General features: G+C 33.7%; 1 non-coding gene and 1 pseudogene across 1 annotated transcript; both read right to left on the bottom strand.

The window, feature by feature from the left end:
- Positions 1 to 6,867: 6,867 nt before the first annotated feature.
- LOC123889449 lies at positions 6,868 to 16,684 on the bottom strand (annotated as a pseudogene).
- Positions 16,685 to 16,689: 5 nt separating this feature from the next.
- TRNAW-CCA lies at positions 16,690 to 16,761 on the bottom strand. Its single transcript has one exon. It is a non-coding gene; the product is annotated as a tRNA-Trp (tRNA).
- Between the last annotated feature and the right edge of the window lie 972 nt (positions 16,762 to 17,733).

Raw genomic sequence — 17,733 nt, 5'->3', positions numbered from 1 at the left:
TGTTTCTTTCTTCAGTTTTAAATTTTAATAATCAATAGATTCAACACCTAAAATAATTATATGCATTTTGTCCGAAAGAAGAAATTTTTATTCCAAAAAAAAAAAACTGGATAATAATAATGTTGGAACTAAATAATAATGGATGTGGTTATGAGAAGGTTGGATTGGGTGTTGTTGTGGTGGTGATAGTGATGCAGTCGGAGAGTATAATGTAGAATCAACGAGAAGAGAGAGAGAAGTGATATCTATAAGATAGTGATGGTTCATAGAGGTGGGAACAGGCCAGGCCTAGCCTACATAGGCTCAGGTCAGGCCAGCCTATTTCTTTAAATAGAGCAAACCAATGCTTTTTTATAAGCCTATTTAGCTAAAAAGGCCAGGCCGCAGGCCATTAAAAAAACCTTTGAGGCCTACTAGGCCGGCCTTTTTAAGTTAACATGAATAATATTTTTATTACGATTATTATTTATATATTAAAATTTATACTTTGATTAAATTATAAATCTATTAACTTTTTAAGTAATTTAAGTTTATTAATCTACATTAGTTTTTAACATATATAAATGTATTATTATAAACTAGAATTGAAATATGATGACATATATAGTCAAATTCTCTAAAATATCAAATGGAACATTATTTTATTAGTTCACAAGTATATTTCAAAATAAATATAATTATTTATTTAAATATGTTCATATGAAATAGGCTTTTAAACAGGCTAACAGGCCACATCAGACTTTCAAAAGGCCAGACTCAGGCCTAGAATTTAAGCCTATGATAGGCCACAGGCCAGACTCAGACCTTCGATTTTTTGACAGACCAGGCTCAGGCTTGGCAAAGCCTAGCTCGGCCTAGCCTATTCCCACCTCTAATGGTGCATCATAACATCCTTAAAATTTTACAATCTAACGGTGAATAATACCCACCCACGGTGGGAGACCCATAAAACTCTCCTACCCTAGACTGAGATCGAGACATTTTCAATATGTGGAAAGTGATGAACTATGGAACAACAAAACCATACACCTCATACTAGGGGTGCTCAAATCCAAACCAATCCAAATAAAAACCAAAAATCGATCCAAAAAAACCGAAAAAAACCGAAGTTTTTTGGATGTGTTTGGATGTTCTTTTGTAAAAACCGTTGGATCGGATCGGATTTCGGATTGATTTCTTAAAACCGATCCAAACCGCATACATATATTTTAATGTTTATTTATCTTTTTATTAGTATAAATATATATTGCATTAACTTTTTTTTCATTTTAAATTTTGTTAATACTATATGTTAGTTTAATTTAATCTATTTTTTTTTTTTTACTTTTTATATGTTTCGAATATAATTGGTAATTGTCATTCCAAAATATTAATTTTCAATATATTATATGTTATATTTTACATTAAACTTAATATTTATTTTGTCAAAAATGTCAAACTATTATTTTGTAGCGTTTTTTATAATATTTATATTTATTAAAAAAAATTACAATTTATAATTTGGATATCCAAAAACCGATCCAAATTAAACCGCATAATATTGGATCGGATTGGATCGAATTTTTTTTATTTGTCATCCAAAACCGAACCAAACCGCAAATAAATTTTTTTTTGGATCGGATGAGTTTTTGCCTCCAAACCGATCCAAACCGAACCGCGAGCACCCCTACCTCAGACAGTCAAGATAAGCAAAGGTACCGTTACTTTAAGACAGCATAATTAATGTATGAAAAAGAGAAATTATGTCCTTTATTAATCATATGGAAAAGATAAATTATAGAATTAAAAAAAATATATTAATAAATAGTTAAGAATATAATTGTAAATGTAAAACTACTTATAATTTGATACAATTTTTTTTCTTTTCAAAATGACTTATACTCCCTCCGGTCCTATATATAAGGAACACATTGAGAAAAACAGACATACTAAGGAGACTTATTTTTTTATTAAAAATTCTAAAATGTTATGTGTTATTCCAAAACTAACATCGGAAACATGTCTGTATAATTAATGCATAACATTGGAATATGTTGCATTTTATACAATTTAATACGGGTATATAAATGATTATCTATTTAATAAAAAATAAATTTAAAGAGTGTTTCTTATAAAAAGAACTATTTTTTTTTTCCAAAGTGTTCTTTATACATAAGACCGGAGGGAGTAGTTTGGTACGGAGTATCAGTTAAGAACATCATTTTATATTAACCTTTCTCAACATTATATAAGTTTTAATTTATTTTTTGTTTTCCAATTTTAATTTTATTTATTTCGTTTCTGAATCATGGTCATTTTAATTATTTTGCAATGTAAGGTTTTTCTGCATTTTTCTACTCATATAATCATGCTTCTCTCTTAAATTTTTCAATAACAGATAATTTTTCATACCCATTTTTTTTTCTTCAACCCATTTTTAAATTACTGTGTTTTCCTTGTGTTTTGCTTCCTTTTGATTACAATTTCTAAAACACATCATTGATTCAACATTCTTCAATTATTGTTTGTTTGCTTGAAGCTTCAGAGTCTATTATGATATGATTTTGTTTCTTTGAAGCTTTGAGAGAGAAAGAGAACAACAGAAGAGAGAAGATATTGTGGATAATAAAAAATTATAAGGTGTACATATTGTATTGTGCATCCCTAACAATGAACGGGCCTGATTATTTTTTAAGTGTTGCACCAGTGAGCTATATGAGAAGCTCGCCCACAGTAGAAGCCGCCTTCTTAGCATTGGGTAACTTTAGGCATGTCAATAAAACCCATACCCACGGATACCCGCCCAAACCATACCCGCTTTGACGGGGAAAATCCGAGTTGACTAGGTTTGGGTTTTCCCCGATTTCAAAAGATGGGGTTGGGGTGGGTAATGGGTACATTGATACCCACCCCGAACCCGTCCCCGAACCCGCCCCGCTACACTAAAAAATTAGATTTCACCTCTTTTAAATCATAAACGCTTAAATAATCTCTTAAATTACATTCATATATTTATTTTTTATTTTTAATTTGATTATTAAACAAAATTTTCTATATTTTTGTTCTTTATTTAAAAAAATATTGTTAAGAGAAAATAATTTTGGACATTTAATTTTTTTTGATAAAAAAAATACTAAAATACAATCTAAATTCATGTGGAAAGAGGCGTAACAGGGATACCCGAAACCCGTTGGGGATACCCGATCCCCGTTGGGTATGAATTTGAGGTTATCATTTTTATCCCCGCTTGAATTTGAGATGAGTTTGGAAAAACCCGAACTTTATGGGTTTGGGTTTGGAGAGGGCAAAACCCGTCCCCGCCCCGCCCCATTGCCATGCGTAGGTAACTTTGTTGGTGCCATTCGTGGGTACTTGTTTGGTCTTGTCGCTTATGATATGATCAATTTTGATTTGATCTATTTCGAGTTTAGAGTTGGGTTTACTGTGGATAAGAAGAACACCTCCAATGGATATGGTCATAGAGTCGGATTCGTTTTTTATATTCCTTTATAAATTGAACTTAATTTTTAAAAATTAAAATACATTGCACTAATACGAAAAACAAAATAGAAAACAATTTTTTTGGTACATAGGATAGGAGTACATTAAAAGTTAAAACAATTTTTTTTTTTTTTGGTCAAGAAAGTTAAAACAACTTTAAATTAGCTAAAAAAGGAATCTCAATCTGGTACAAGTTTGACCTTCTAGGAGAGTACAAGTCTCTATGTCTATTAAGTGCATCTTGTGAGACGCCCGATTGCAGATTAGTGATATTTAATCCAACTTAATCAAACTACTTAGCTTAATTAATTGATTTATCATAAGACAGAGAAACCCTCAAATTCCAACTCTAGTATAATCTCTTCCTCACAACGCAAACAAACTAAAATAGAGTCAGGGGCGGACCCACGTTGGGCCCAGGGTGTGCAGCTGACCACACTCAAATTTTAATAATTGCATCAATAATTCTTATTTATTAAAATTTGCACCCCTTGAAAAGTTGGCTTTGCACCCTGCACCAAGCTAACTAGCTATGCTTCTGTCTAATCCCTCTGCACCAGGGCTGCAATCTGCTTAGCATTCTATGACTATATTGTATTCAAATTTTATTATTTAATGGGTTAAATTATATTTTTCATACATTAAGTTAATTTTATATTTTACGGAGTACTTTGGTTCTATAAATGTTCTTTGTTTCATTTTAATCTTTTAAAATACAGACATTAGATAATTTGGTCCAGTAAATTTTTTCTTTTCATTTTTATTCTTTAAATTATAAATGTTAAACACTTAAATCTTTTAAAATATAAATATTAAGATATTTTGATTTCTAACAGAATGACTAAATTATCTAAAGTTTGTAACTCAAAAGATCAAAATATTCGATATTCATAACTTAAGCGACCAAAATATAGAAAAAAATGAAAAAAAATAATTTAAGGGACAAATGAAACAAAACAAACTTAAAAGACAAGTTTTGTGTTGAAAATATACATTTTTAATCGTTTAATACAGTGAATGCAATATTTTCAAAAAAAATAATAATTATATTTAACTTTTTAACTTGTATCTTAAGGTTGATTAAAAAAAAAACACTTGTATCTTAATGCAAACTTTTGAAATTATATATATATATATATATATATATATATATATATATATATATATATATATATATATATATATATATATATATATATATATTATTTTTAATTGAAGTGAAAAATTTTGCACCCACTGAGCCAGGGTCCTGGATCCGCCACTGAATAGAGTAGCTTTCCATGATAAAGTAGAGATATATTAATAATAAAGTAGTTTTTTATTATAAAAAAAAAGGTTGTTTTTTTCTAAATAAAATAGAGTAGCTTTCCATAAATTAAAATATTATAAAAATTAGATTATTGTTGTCAATGACACATTTTTTCAATTTTTTTCTTGAGAATATACGAGAGCTCTGTGAGAATCTCGCTATTTATATAATAGAGATAGAGATAACAGCTCATATATTTAGTGGCTTGCACAGAACATAACCCTTAAAGTTACTACCGATTGTCTACAATGATCTAAGCTCCTCAAAGAATGAGAACACTCTCATAATAGTTCCAACTTCCAACTAAAATCTTCCTGACTTCCGCTTATAAAAAAAAAAAAACTTCCTGACTTCCACAATCTCGCTTCACTTCTCTCACCTCATTGTACATATACTAAACGGACCCATAGTAACTACTAGGGTATAACAAACTTGCCAACTAAACAGCCTACCCCACTCATTGTTTAGCGATGGTTTCTCTTCCCACCCCAGGCTTTCTTTTATACCCCCTAAAATCTCATTTTGCCCTTTAAAATTTGAACACAAAATTTTGGTTTTTACGAATTGAATTTCTTAAACATGGAAAAAAAATTCGGTTTATATAAACCAAAATATGATCAGTGTTAAGAAAAGAAAAAAGATTTATGTGAAAATTCGTGTAGACCTACCTGTGGTAAATTTAGCATATCTCTCTGAATATAAGTCGTATGCTAATGATTTTGAATCTAGTGTAAAGAAGACAAAATTTACTACAGGATTGACACCGTAATTGTTAAATTTCATTAAGTATAGTATGAGAAAATGTACCTACAAGTTTGAGTAAAATTTCTGCTCTGTTTCTGTACCATTACCCCTTATTTTGTCAAACTGAACCAATTGGATAATTAAACCTCAAAACAAAAATTATATTTGTAATCTTGACACCATAAGCTTTCCAACGAGTGGTCGTTTAACCAAATCGGACATCGTTTAGTATTTCAAATAAATTGTGGATGTTAAGGGTCTGATGCTGAATTTATGCAGGAAATCTGGAACGCAGACGAAACGCAAAATTTGGAACACAAAATTTTGGTTTTTATTAACCGAATTTTGTGAGCATGTCAAAAAATTTCGGTTCGTACAAACCGAAGTACCCCCAAGGGCAATAACGGAAATTCAGGAGGTAGAAAAGAAAGGCGGGGGGTCGGAAGAGAAACCATCTTATTTATCATATAACTTCACCATAATCTTTATTTGAAGGCTTTAATACAGTTTTGATCCCCCTATTTTGAAAAACCTGAACTTTTGATCCTCCTATTTTAAAACTCAGCACTTTTGATCCCCCTATTTTAGTTTTTTGTTAGTTTTAGTCCCCCACCTCAATTTGGTCAAACTTTTGCTAATGTGTCATGCTCACTGATGACGTGGCATTGTACATGTGGACAACTTGCTATGATGATGTCAGAAAAATTGGTGACACACAATATTTGACCTATAGAGATGCATGTTTTGCAATGGGATTCCTTAAAGATAATCGTGTTTACATCACTGCAATCAAAGAAGCAAAAGATTGGGGCTCGAGACACTATCTAAGGAAATTGTTTGTCCACATGTACAATGTCATGTCATTAGTGAGCATGACACATTAGCAAAAGTTTGACCAAATTGAGGTGGGGACTAAAACTAACAAAAAACTAAAATAGGGGGATCAAAAGTGCTGAGTTTTAAAATAGGGGGATCAAAAGTTCAGGTTTTTCAAAATAGGGGGATCAAAACTGCATTAAAGCCTTATTTGAATAATAGCCTTTTTACTTTATCCTCATACTAGGGTCTATTAGAAGAGATTTATTTTTGCCACCCTACTCCATTTCTAGCATGCCCTATGAAATTATCAAAATATCCTCGTCCCCTACTTAGGTAGCGGACACCCTTAAAACACTCTACCTTTACAACGTCCGCTACTTAAGTAGCGGTCGACATTTATAAAAAAAATCTTATTTTTATAACGATCGCTAATTAAATAGCGGAAACGTAAAATGAGAAAAACATAGGACGCGCGAGTAACTGATAGGTTGCAAAAAGTAAATCTCCTACAACAATTATAATCATTTTTTCCCATTTATTCAATTCAAAAATTCACCTTTCTACTTGTTGAGCTCTACCATGCTTCTCAACTATGTATATTACATTTACAGTACAGTCCAACATAAATCATCACAGTTACATGGACAACATGATAAACAGGAAAACATATATTATGGGTAAGCAACATTGTTTACAAGTATCAACATGACTTCAAGTTCAAGTCACTTTATCTTCATGAATCAACACTCAGGAACGAGTTCTATGAAGCCAATTTAAGTTAATATCTTCCTTAAGCATATCTATCCTTAGATTGGGAATGTTGGGATACTGTTCCCATAAGGCAGCACGTTCTTCGTCGCAGATCACATGCATTTCATGCTTTAAATTTCCAAATTTTATGACAGAATTAGGCAATCCACTCAAGTTTGAGCAACCCTTCATTGAGAGCTTCTCAAGCTTTTGCAACTCACCAATATCTTTAGGTAATTTTGAAAGATTCACACAGTTTGAGATGTCGAGACAACATAGCTTGTTAAGGCCTGCAACATATTTTGGCATCTCTTTTAAATCAGAACAGGAACAAAGCCTTAGCACTTCCAAATTCTCCAGCTTTCCAATATCGTGAGGCATTGCAGAAAGATTGTGGCAGTTGGTGATACTGAGCTTTTTCAATGTGGTTATGTTACACAATCCATCAGGCAATTTAATCAAATCTTTACAATAGTCAATGCTCAATTCCACTAGATTTGGCATAGCATCTGAAATTTGGATATCACAGCTTTCAAAAGCATTCCTTGTATTACACATGTGAAGGGATAATTTTTGCAGATTCTTCAATATGCATAGGCAAGGAACAGAAACTTTCTCCAACCTTATTCTTTTCAAGTTTGATAAAAAACCAAGCATCTCAAACTTGGTTAATTCAGAACAATGAAAACCATAGTTTGTGACTATTAAAACTTCCAGTTTACTCATTTTTTGGGTGAAATCTGGTAATGAGTACTGGTCAGATCGAAGATTCAAAACCAGAACCTCAGCTTCATCAGGTTGCATGTCACACCAATCCGAAGAAAATGTTTCATCTGTAAAAACATCATATATCACAATAAGCATAGGAGATGATGCATGGCAAGGGAATTAGTATTTCATATTGCACCCTCCACTATAAAATAATTGTAATTCAAAGATTTTAGTTTGTTTGAAATTATTAGTCACTTCAGAAAATGAAATAAAATTGAATTTCTTTTAAGTTTTATCCAACTTATTCTTATCTTTTAATACTTTCTATTAAGTGAGATGTGAGAATATTGATCGAGTGAACAAATAATCTAAGTCAAATGAACTTATAAACTGTGTGAAACAATTGGCAAAATCTCTTGAGACAATTTTTGTGTAACAAATGGTGTTATTTTTTTATTTGTAAGTATGCATATAATTTAGAAATAGAAACATACCAGTTGATATAGACAATATACGGGCAGAAACCTTTAGTTGCTTCTGTTTTACCAACATTCCGGTGATGAATGAGTACATACGACTAATCATTCCTTGCTGATCCGGTACTATCTACCAATTGGGACGATCATCTCTATTCAAGTCAATGGTCAATCTTTTTCTCTGTTCAAATGGTTTTTCTTTGCTTTGATGGATCGCTAGTTCTCTGAGGAGATCATGCATCATGACATAGTGGTTATTGTAGTACATGTCTGTTTCTGTTGCAACTTTCCTGTACAATGAGCATAATTTAGTAACCGAGGAAAGAACCAAAACACCAACAACATGAAAAATTTAATCTATTTGATAGGATAGTTTTACTTATTTGCTTTAGAATGACAGGAACCAAAAGATAATGTTTACCTTGTAGCTATGTGTAGAAAATAATAAGTGAATACTGTTGTGTATTATTCCTCAGCTCAAGGCTGGTTTAAATAGGAAGAGTACAAACATAAAAGGAAATAATAGATAAGCTTAGAATCTCCTAGAAATAACAAACTAGGAAACTAAATATTTTCCAACACCCCCCCTCAAGTTGGTGCATAGATATCTATCATGCCCAACTTGCCGATCAAATGCTCAAAGGTGGGTCTTGCTAAGCTTTTGGTCAAGATATCTGCAGTTTGCTGACTCGAAGTTACAAAAGGTAGACATATGATTCCGGCATCTAACTTCTCTTTTATGAAATGTCGATCGATCTCAATATGCTTGGTTCTGTCATGTTGAACTGGGTTATGAGCTATGCTAATAGCGGCTTTACTGTCAGAGTATAATTTCAATGGAAGCTCAATTTTCATCTTAAGCTCTTCTAGGACTCTGTGGATCCATAATCCTTCACAAATACCTTGAGCCATAGCTCTAAACTCAGCTTCTGCACTACTTCTTGCTACAACTCCTTGTTTCTTGCTCCTCCATGTCACAAGATTACCCCAAACATAGGTACAATATCCGGAGGTTGATCTTCTGTCAGTGACTGAACCTGCCCAATCAGCATCGGTAAAGATAGACATATTTCTTTTATTAGTCTTCTTAAAAAATAACCCCTTTCCAGGATTTGCTTTCAAATATCGCAGTATCCTATAGACTGCCTCAAGATGTTCCTCAACAGGAGAATGCATAAACTGACTTACTACACTAACCGAGAAAGCAATGTCAGGTCTAGTGTGTGACAAATAAATCAGTTTCCCAACCAATCTCTGGTACCTTCCAGTATCAACAGGAACCCTACCTTCTTCCCAAAGTTTTGCATTAGGATCCATGGGAGTATCTGCTGGTCGACATCCACTCATTCCTGTTTCTTTCAATAAATCTAGAATGTATTTTTGCTGGGAAACTACAATACCATCTTTTGATCGAGCAACCTCCATACCAAGAAAATATCTCATGGATCCCAAGTCCTTGATTTCAAAGTCTAATGCTAATTTCTCTTGTACTCTTGCCATTTCAACTATATCATCTCCAGTAAGGACGATATCATCAACATAAACAATTAGGACAACAATTTTTCCATCTTGGGAGAACTTTGTGAACAAGGTGTGGTCAGCTTGTCCTTGAATGTATCCTTGTTTCTTCATGGAATAAGTGAACTTTTCAAACCAAGCTCTAGGAGACTGCTTTAATCCATACAAAGACTTATTTAGCTTGCATACATTTGATCCAAACTTGTCTTCAAAGCCAGGAGGAATGTCCATATATACTTCTTCTTCTAAATCACCATTGAGAAAAGCATTCTTAACATCCAACTGATGTAGGGGCCAATCTAAGTTAGCAGCAAGAGACAAGAGAATTCTGACAGTGTTCAATTTTGCAACAGGAGCAAAAGTCTCTGAGTAGTCTATACCATAGGTTTGAGTAAAACCCTTAGCCACCAATCGAGCCTTGTACCTTTCGATTGACCCATCTGAATTATACTTCACAGTAAACACCCATTTGCATCCAACCGTCTTCTTGCCATCCGGTAGTGTCATAACACTCCAGGTTTTGTTCTTTTCAAGAGCTTTCATCTCCTCAAGTACAGCTTCCCTCCACTTTGGAACTTCTAGAGCAACCTGTACATTTTTTGGAATCTCTACACTAGACAATTTTGAGGTAAAGGCAGAAAAAGATGAAGACAAATTTGAATATGATATAAAATTGGACAATGGGTATTTAGTGCAAGATCTAACAGGTTTTCTAACAGCCACAGGATCATCGATATCAGGATACAAAATACGACTCTCAGAAACAGAGATAGACTTACCTTTTCTTTTTTTAGGAAGTTGATCATCCCTCAGTTCAGATTCATGACAGTGTTGAGATGTGGACTCATCACTTTCTTTGTGATTCTTTCTCACAAAAACCTTTCCTTTCCAAGTCTTGTTTCCTGCTTCAAACCTATTATCTTTATATGACTCATTATTTTGTGGCATTTCAATTAGATCATCATTATCATTGTTTTCAAGATTCTCATTGTTTTCTTCATGAGAAAATGTAGGCTCGGATTCACCAAGCTCACTACTCATAACAGGAGTAGGATTAGATAAAAAATCATGGCCATTTTTCGTTGGTGCAGAAGTATAAGTCTTAGAACTTTGTGATACCGGCAAAGATAAATTATTAAAAAAACTCATGTCCTCAGTTTGAAACGAGTTAAAAAAACTCATGTCCTCAGTTTGAGACGAATCTTCATTTAAATTTCCCCCTTGAAGATGCGTGTCAAAAAAAGGTTTGTTTTCAAAGAATGTAACATCCATGGTGACAAACATTTTCTGGTTTTTTGGATCAAAACATTTATATCCCTTCTGGGTTGGAGAATACCCAACAAAAACACATTTTATAGCACGCGGTTCGAGTTTGCTAATATTCTTATGTTCATGAACAAATGCAGTGCAACCAAAGATTTTTAAGGTCAAATCGTTTGAAACACGATCATTAGGAAAACATTCTTTGAAAATATGAATTGGAGTTTTAAAATTAAGAACTTTGGAGGGCACTCTGTTAATTAAGTATGCAGCAGTTAAAACTGCTTCACCCCACAAATAATTTGGTACTTTACTTGCGAAAAGTAAAGCTCTAGCCACCTCCAACAAGTGCCTATTTTTTCTTTCTGCAACTCCATTTTGTTGGGGAGTGTTAGGACATGAACTTTGATGCACAATTCCATTTTCACGAAAAAAATCACTCAACATTGTGTTAAAATATTCTTTGCCGTTATCACTTCTAAATACTTGAATATTTGTTTGAAATTGATTTTGCACCATTTTAACAAAATCTTTTACGGCCTGACAAACGTCAGATTTCCCCTTTAACAAGTACACCCAACTAACTCTTGAGTGATCATCTATAAATGTGATAAACCATTTTTTATGAGAAAGTGTACTCGTTCGGTTAGGGCCCCAAACATCACTGTGAATAACAGAAAAAGGTTTTGATGGTTTGTAGGGCTGTAATGGAAAATGAGAACGATGATGTTTTGCAAATTCACATGCTTCACATTTAAACAAAGATAAATCCTTATTACGAAATAACTCAGGAAATAAGTGTTTTAAATAAGGAAAACTAGGATGACCTAATCGTGAATGCCATAACATAACATCATCATTATTATTATTCAGAACTAAAAAAGATTCAAAGCATGAACTTATTGGTTTGGAAGGTAGTTGTGATTCAGGTTCAATGTCGAAGTAGTAGAGTCCTCCACTCTCCTTAGCACTACCAATCATCTTCCCCGAGTTCAAATCCTGAAAAACACAATGAGTACGGAAAAAATTAGTTTGACAATTTCTATCTTGGGCTAATTTACTGACAGACATGAGACTACAAGATAGATTTGGGACATGAAGAACATCTTTAAGGGTTAGACTTGGAGACAACACAACCGAACCTTTACCCGCAATGGCCGAAAAGGATCCATCCGCAATTTTTATTTTATGGTTACCTGCACATGGACTATAAGAAGAAAACAGAGTAGAATCACCAGTCATGTGATCACTTGCACCCGAATCTACTATCCAAGCACGACTGGGACTGACACTAAAAAGGGCAGAAGTACCTTTGGGGGCAACAGAGCCAGAAAGAGTGTTAGATTCAAGAATTTTGTACAGTCTGTCTAGTTGTTCCATCGTGAATGAAAGCTGAATTGAAGAAGACTGATGCTCTTGATCAGAATTACTGGCTTGGAATGTATGACCCTCACCTCCACCTTTGTTCTTCTGATTTGAAGGTCGCGGAAGACCATGTAATTTCCAACATTGAAAAATAGTATGTCCCAAACGATGACAATATTTGCATTCACGACGGTATTTGAAAGTGGATGATCGTCGTCGAGAATAAAAAAACGTCATAATTAATAATCTTAGCCAAGGAGTACCGGAAGCAGCAAAGAAAAGTAACGCCGGTGAACAGTACTCGTGAACAGTACGTATGAACAGTACCTCCGATGAACAGTATTTCCGAATGAATAGTGGCGCGTGAACAGTACCACGGGTGAACAGTGCCGCACACAAAATCAGTCGTCGTGGTCAGATTGTAAACACGACGGCGGCTAGGGTTTTGCGGAAGCGAGACCCCCAAAATCGGGAGCTCTCGATACCATGTAGAAAATAATAAGTGAATACTGTTGTGTATTATTCCTCAGCTCAAGGCTGGTTTAAATAGGAAGAGTACAAACATAAAAGGAAATAATAGATAAGCTTAGAATCTCCTAGAAATAACAAACTAGGAAACTAAATATTTTCCAACACTATGACATTAATCAAATTCCTAGTGTTTAAATTATGGACAATGGCCATTGCTTGTGTACCATCTTCATCTAGGTTATACAGTGTCGCCCACATATCAATGAGAACGGTAACAGGGATCCTCTGGTCTTCAGCAAATAGCCCTAGATCCACAAAGCACTCCTTCTCATTGATATCCTCCAATATATCCAAACTTTGTTGAAGGCGACAAAGCAAGTCAGTGTCAGTGCTATCACTCGGAAAATATCTTTTAGACTCCAGAATGGATTGATTTTGAAAATGTTCCTTCATATTTTTCCATATCTCAATAGGCTGCTTACAGAGTGATCCAGCAATGACCTGAAGCGCCAGCGGCGAACCCTTACAACCTTTCACTATCTGTGCATAGAAACGAAATCAGTGAGTAACATCAATGGTTTGGGTAACTAAGTAGTATGAAATTGTATAGTGACTAGGGAATGTTTGAATTGACTTATTTGAGTTTATTTACTGGTATAAGCAATTGTGAGATATTATATGGTAGAGCTTATGAAAACAACTTATGCCATGTCCATAAGCTCTCCAAAAATCTTATGAAAAAACTTACAGCAATTAAACGAAAACAATTTGACTTTTATTTTTATTTTGTTATAGAAATAACTTATACATAAGCACTTATACGATAAACATTTATTCTATAAGCGCTTCATTAAGTTGTTTATCCAAACAAAGGCCTAGTCAGTTAACAGCTCTGAAAACTAATCAGGTTGTTTTTATTCATAAATAACTTGTTTATATCCTATAGTAGAAGATTTAACATAACAAAGAAACATAAATTCATTGGTGTTATAAATTTAGTTGGATCTAAGAGAAATCACCTCACGGACAAGATTTTTATCCGGCATGTATGAGCTGCTTTCATTCAATTGAGAATAGTGATGGAAAAGGGACACTGCATGATCAAGATCAAGTGGATCCAATGGGAATGGGGTGCCAAATCTTCTAAATGCAACCCTTGAAGTCACCAAAATCTTATAATCTGCCATTTGAAATTTAAACTTCTCAACAAGGCATTCTGAGCCAGGCCAAACATCATCCAAGACTAATAATATTGGATTTCTACCAACTTTGCTCAGCAGATGTTTCACTCGGTTAATTGCATCTTCATCGTTATTAAACTCAGGCACCCGACGTCCACAGTATTCAAATAGCGTCTGTGCAATGATCTTCCAGTTGGGAGTTTTTGAGACGGTAACAAAGAAGATGTTTCCACCAAACTTGCCTAGTAAAAAAAAATATAACTTTCTCAATCATAAAGAATGGAATGTATTAAAATGAAATAGGAAATTAGAGTAAAAAAGAGATGATAGAATGAAACTACATAAAGTTCCATGCTATGCTATCCAATCTCAATTTGAAGTCAGTTAATGAATCCGGTGTGAGGGTTTATATAGGATTGGACAATCCTCCCCTTTGAACCATGGTTTTGAGGTGGAGTTAGGTTCAATCCGTATCATGAAATCGATTTTTTCATCATTAATTTTTTTCCTTTTGTGAAAAGCCTTCTCATTTAACTTCCCCGTAAATATGTAGACTTTTCAAAAGATGAATAACCACAAATGTATTTTAATTGGGAATAATCCCCTCATCTAAAGCTAATACAATGTGGTCATTAACAATCCAGACAAGGAAAGTTAATGTGATTCCATTTCATTTCAATCCATCCATAACATAAGGTTTGATACTATTTCAACTTAAATGTGTTGTGAATTCAAACACTCTTTCTGTGAATCAAACAAGAAATTTGGAACAAATAACAATGGTAATCACAACCAAATAGTCCAAGCAACAACAATCCAACCAAGAACAAATCTAGCAACCTAAGTGTATAGAAAATCTACAATCAAATTAAGAACAAAGATAAAGAAAGTAGAGAAACAAACACACCAAGATTGTTTACTCAATTCGGCCTAAATTGACCTATGTCTGGAGGAGAGAGCAGCTCTTTGATCTACTATCAATGAGTCTACTTCAAGAGTTCAAGATCAACAAACCCTAATTTCAACCCCTTTGCCTTCCTTCTTTCAACCCACAAGAACTCAAGAAAACAAGAGAAAAAACTTAGATCCTTTCTCTAGTGAAATCTCACTATCCAAGGTGTTTAGAATTTGTTTCTCAACCTTAATTTCTCACCCAAAAGCTCTCAACCCTTAACCCATAAGTTTCTCTAAAATTTCCCTATTTTGGTGAGGTCACAATTGAAATAAAAATCTGATATACTTATAGACAAAAATCAGGGTTGATTTGATTCGACCTTTGTGAGGTTTTCCTATGATTCGAATCAACCCATGCAGTAAGAAACATGAACGCAAAACTTACTGCATGATTCCAACCACATTAAGCCTTATTTGAATCAACATGTCCAGAAACTAAAAAACCACTCATTTTAGGCCACAAAATCCATGTCACACAATACTCCTAACTAAAAAAAAAAAAAAAGTAATTTCACAAGACTAATGTCCTATTTGGATAAACAACTTAATTAAGCTCTTGTAACAATAGATATAATAAAGTCAAATTGTTTTCATATATGTTGAGATGTTAATCAAGGATAACTTAAGGAAATATACTAAAAACGTTGTTTCCATAAGCTCTCGAAAACAAGAGTCTCACAACAAGTGCTTATATCAGTAGATAAGTTCAAACAAGTCAATCCAAAATAATACTAGTTGTTACCTTTGATTTGTGGATCCCAACAAAGCTTCTTAGCAAGAGTACTTTTACCAGATCCACCCAAACCAGTCAATACATGTACAGAAACACCATCCTTCATCATTTCAATCTTCAACTTACTTAAAGACTCATCCATTCCCTTACATTGAGGTTCATCAGGAGCACCAAACAAACCCCTAATCTGTTTCCCATCATCATCAAACTGACCCAAATTTTTCATAAGAAACTCAAAAATAGCATTGACCTTAGTCAACACCTCCATCAAATCCCTTTTATTCTCAGCTTGAACAATAACAGACAAATCTCTCTTAAGTTTATCATCTTGTTTCTTAAGTTTTACTTGTTGACCTGGAAATGAAAAAAACTTCCGCCAAGTAAATTTCTTACTTTCTTCTACAATCTCTTTACCTTCTCTCATATGTTTCTCTAATCTCTCTATCTCTTCGCTCGGTCGATCCAACAAATCGTTGAAACCTTTCATTTTTTCAACTAATGGAACCAAAGCATCTAAAGTTTCTATGTTGGTTTCGAGTGTGGGACGAAATTCTTTACCTTTTTTGATTGTCTGAAGTGCATATTTCACAGTTTCTCCCATCAAAGCTCCAACTGCACCTCCGCTGAATAGATCCGCCATAACTAACTATGCAATGCAACTCTTGGTCTTGTAAGATTGTTGAATGAGAAAGAAAACGTTATGAATTGAACTAAGATATGATCAGTTATTTATAGCAACGAAAATGTTTTGTTGACTTGTGTTGTGTGTGAGGTTTGGTCTTGATGTTAATTTCTTGGTAGTTTACTACTACAGCTTATAAACCGTGGCTATGGCGCGTTTGAATTGAACTAAGAAAAACATATTTTTTATAAACAAAAAAAATAGCAACACACAAACACTAGAAGTAGCAAAAAGAATGAACCTGACGTGAATCGAACACGCAACCTTCTGATCTGGAGTCAGACGCGCTACCATTGCGCCACAGATCCATTTGTAATAATGTACAACACTCGGATTTATATGTTAGATGTTTCATTAATCTTTGATCTGTTCAACGATAACAATTGTGTCTGTACAATGTGCTTCAAGGTTCAAGTTGGGAAATTTTGAGAGTGTAATATTTCCACCGAACTTGTCTAGTCAAAACAAAATAACTTTCTAAATCAAAAACTGAAGACAGTGAAATAAAATTGTTTGGATATTTTTTATGATTGAATGCCAAATGACAATGAGATGAGATTGGTTTTACTTTTATCTCGTACACTTAAAATTACAGGAGTAAAAAAGAGATGATAGAATAAACCATAAATGCAATGAGTTGGAAATCAACTTCTTCATCTTAAATGTTTTCCTTTTATGAAAAGCCTTTTTATTTAACTTCTTCATAAACATCTAGAAGACTTGTTTATGATTGACGCTTAGACTAACACATGCAGATGTTCTTGTGTATAGTTGACTAGAAGAGAAACATGTGTGGACTTGACTTGTTTTTCCCATTTGTGAGATTGAAGACGGAAGGTTTTACGGTCGGACTTGATCACCTAAAATAACTAATGCAATTTGGACTTATTATATTCTCTAAACCCTATACTCCCTCCGTCCCAATTTGATTGACACAGTTGACTGTTTCACGCATGCCGGTGCATAACTTTGACGATTAATATTTTAAATTGTATAATAGTAAAAATTATAAAATTTGATATTTTGACAATACTCATCGAGACGAATGAAACAACATCTTATATGCTAATATTTATTTTTGTTTATTAGTAGAAAAATAAGGTCAAAGCAATATGTGTGAATATTGCACAACAGTCAACTGTGTCAATCAAATTCTAGAAGACTTAAAAGCGTACCGACTCTGTATACCCCCACGTATCTAATTTTTTGAGAGTTGCGAACCGCGTATCCGAACCCGTACCACGTACCGAAGTGAATTGCAAACCGTGTGCCTATGGGTT

The sequence above is a fragment of the Trifolium pratense genome, linkage group LG6, assembly GCF_020283565.1.
Source record: "Trifolium pratense cultivar HEN17-A07 linkage group LG6, ARS_RC_1.1, whole genome shotgun sequence".
NCBI lineage: Eukaryota > Viridiplantae > Streptophyta > Magnoliopsida > Fabales > Fabaceae > Trifolium > Trifolium pratense.
The sequence above is the reverse complement of the archived record's forward strand: the minus strand, read 5'-3'. Positions and strand labels throughout refer to the sequence as shown.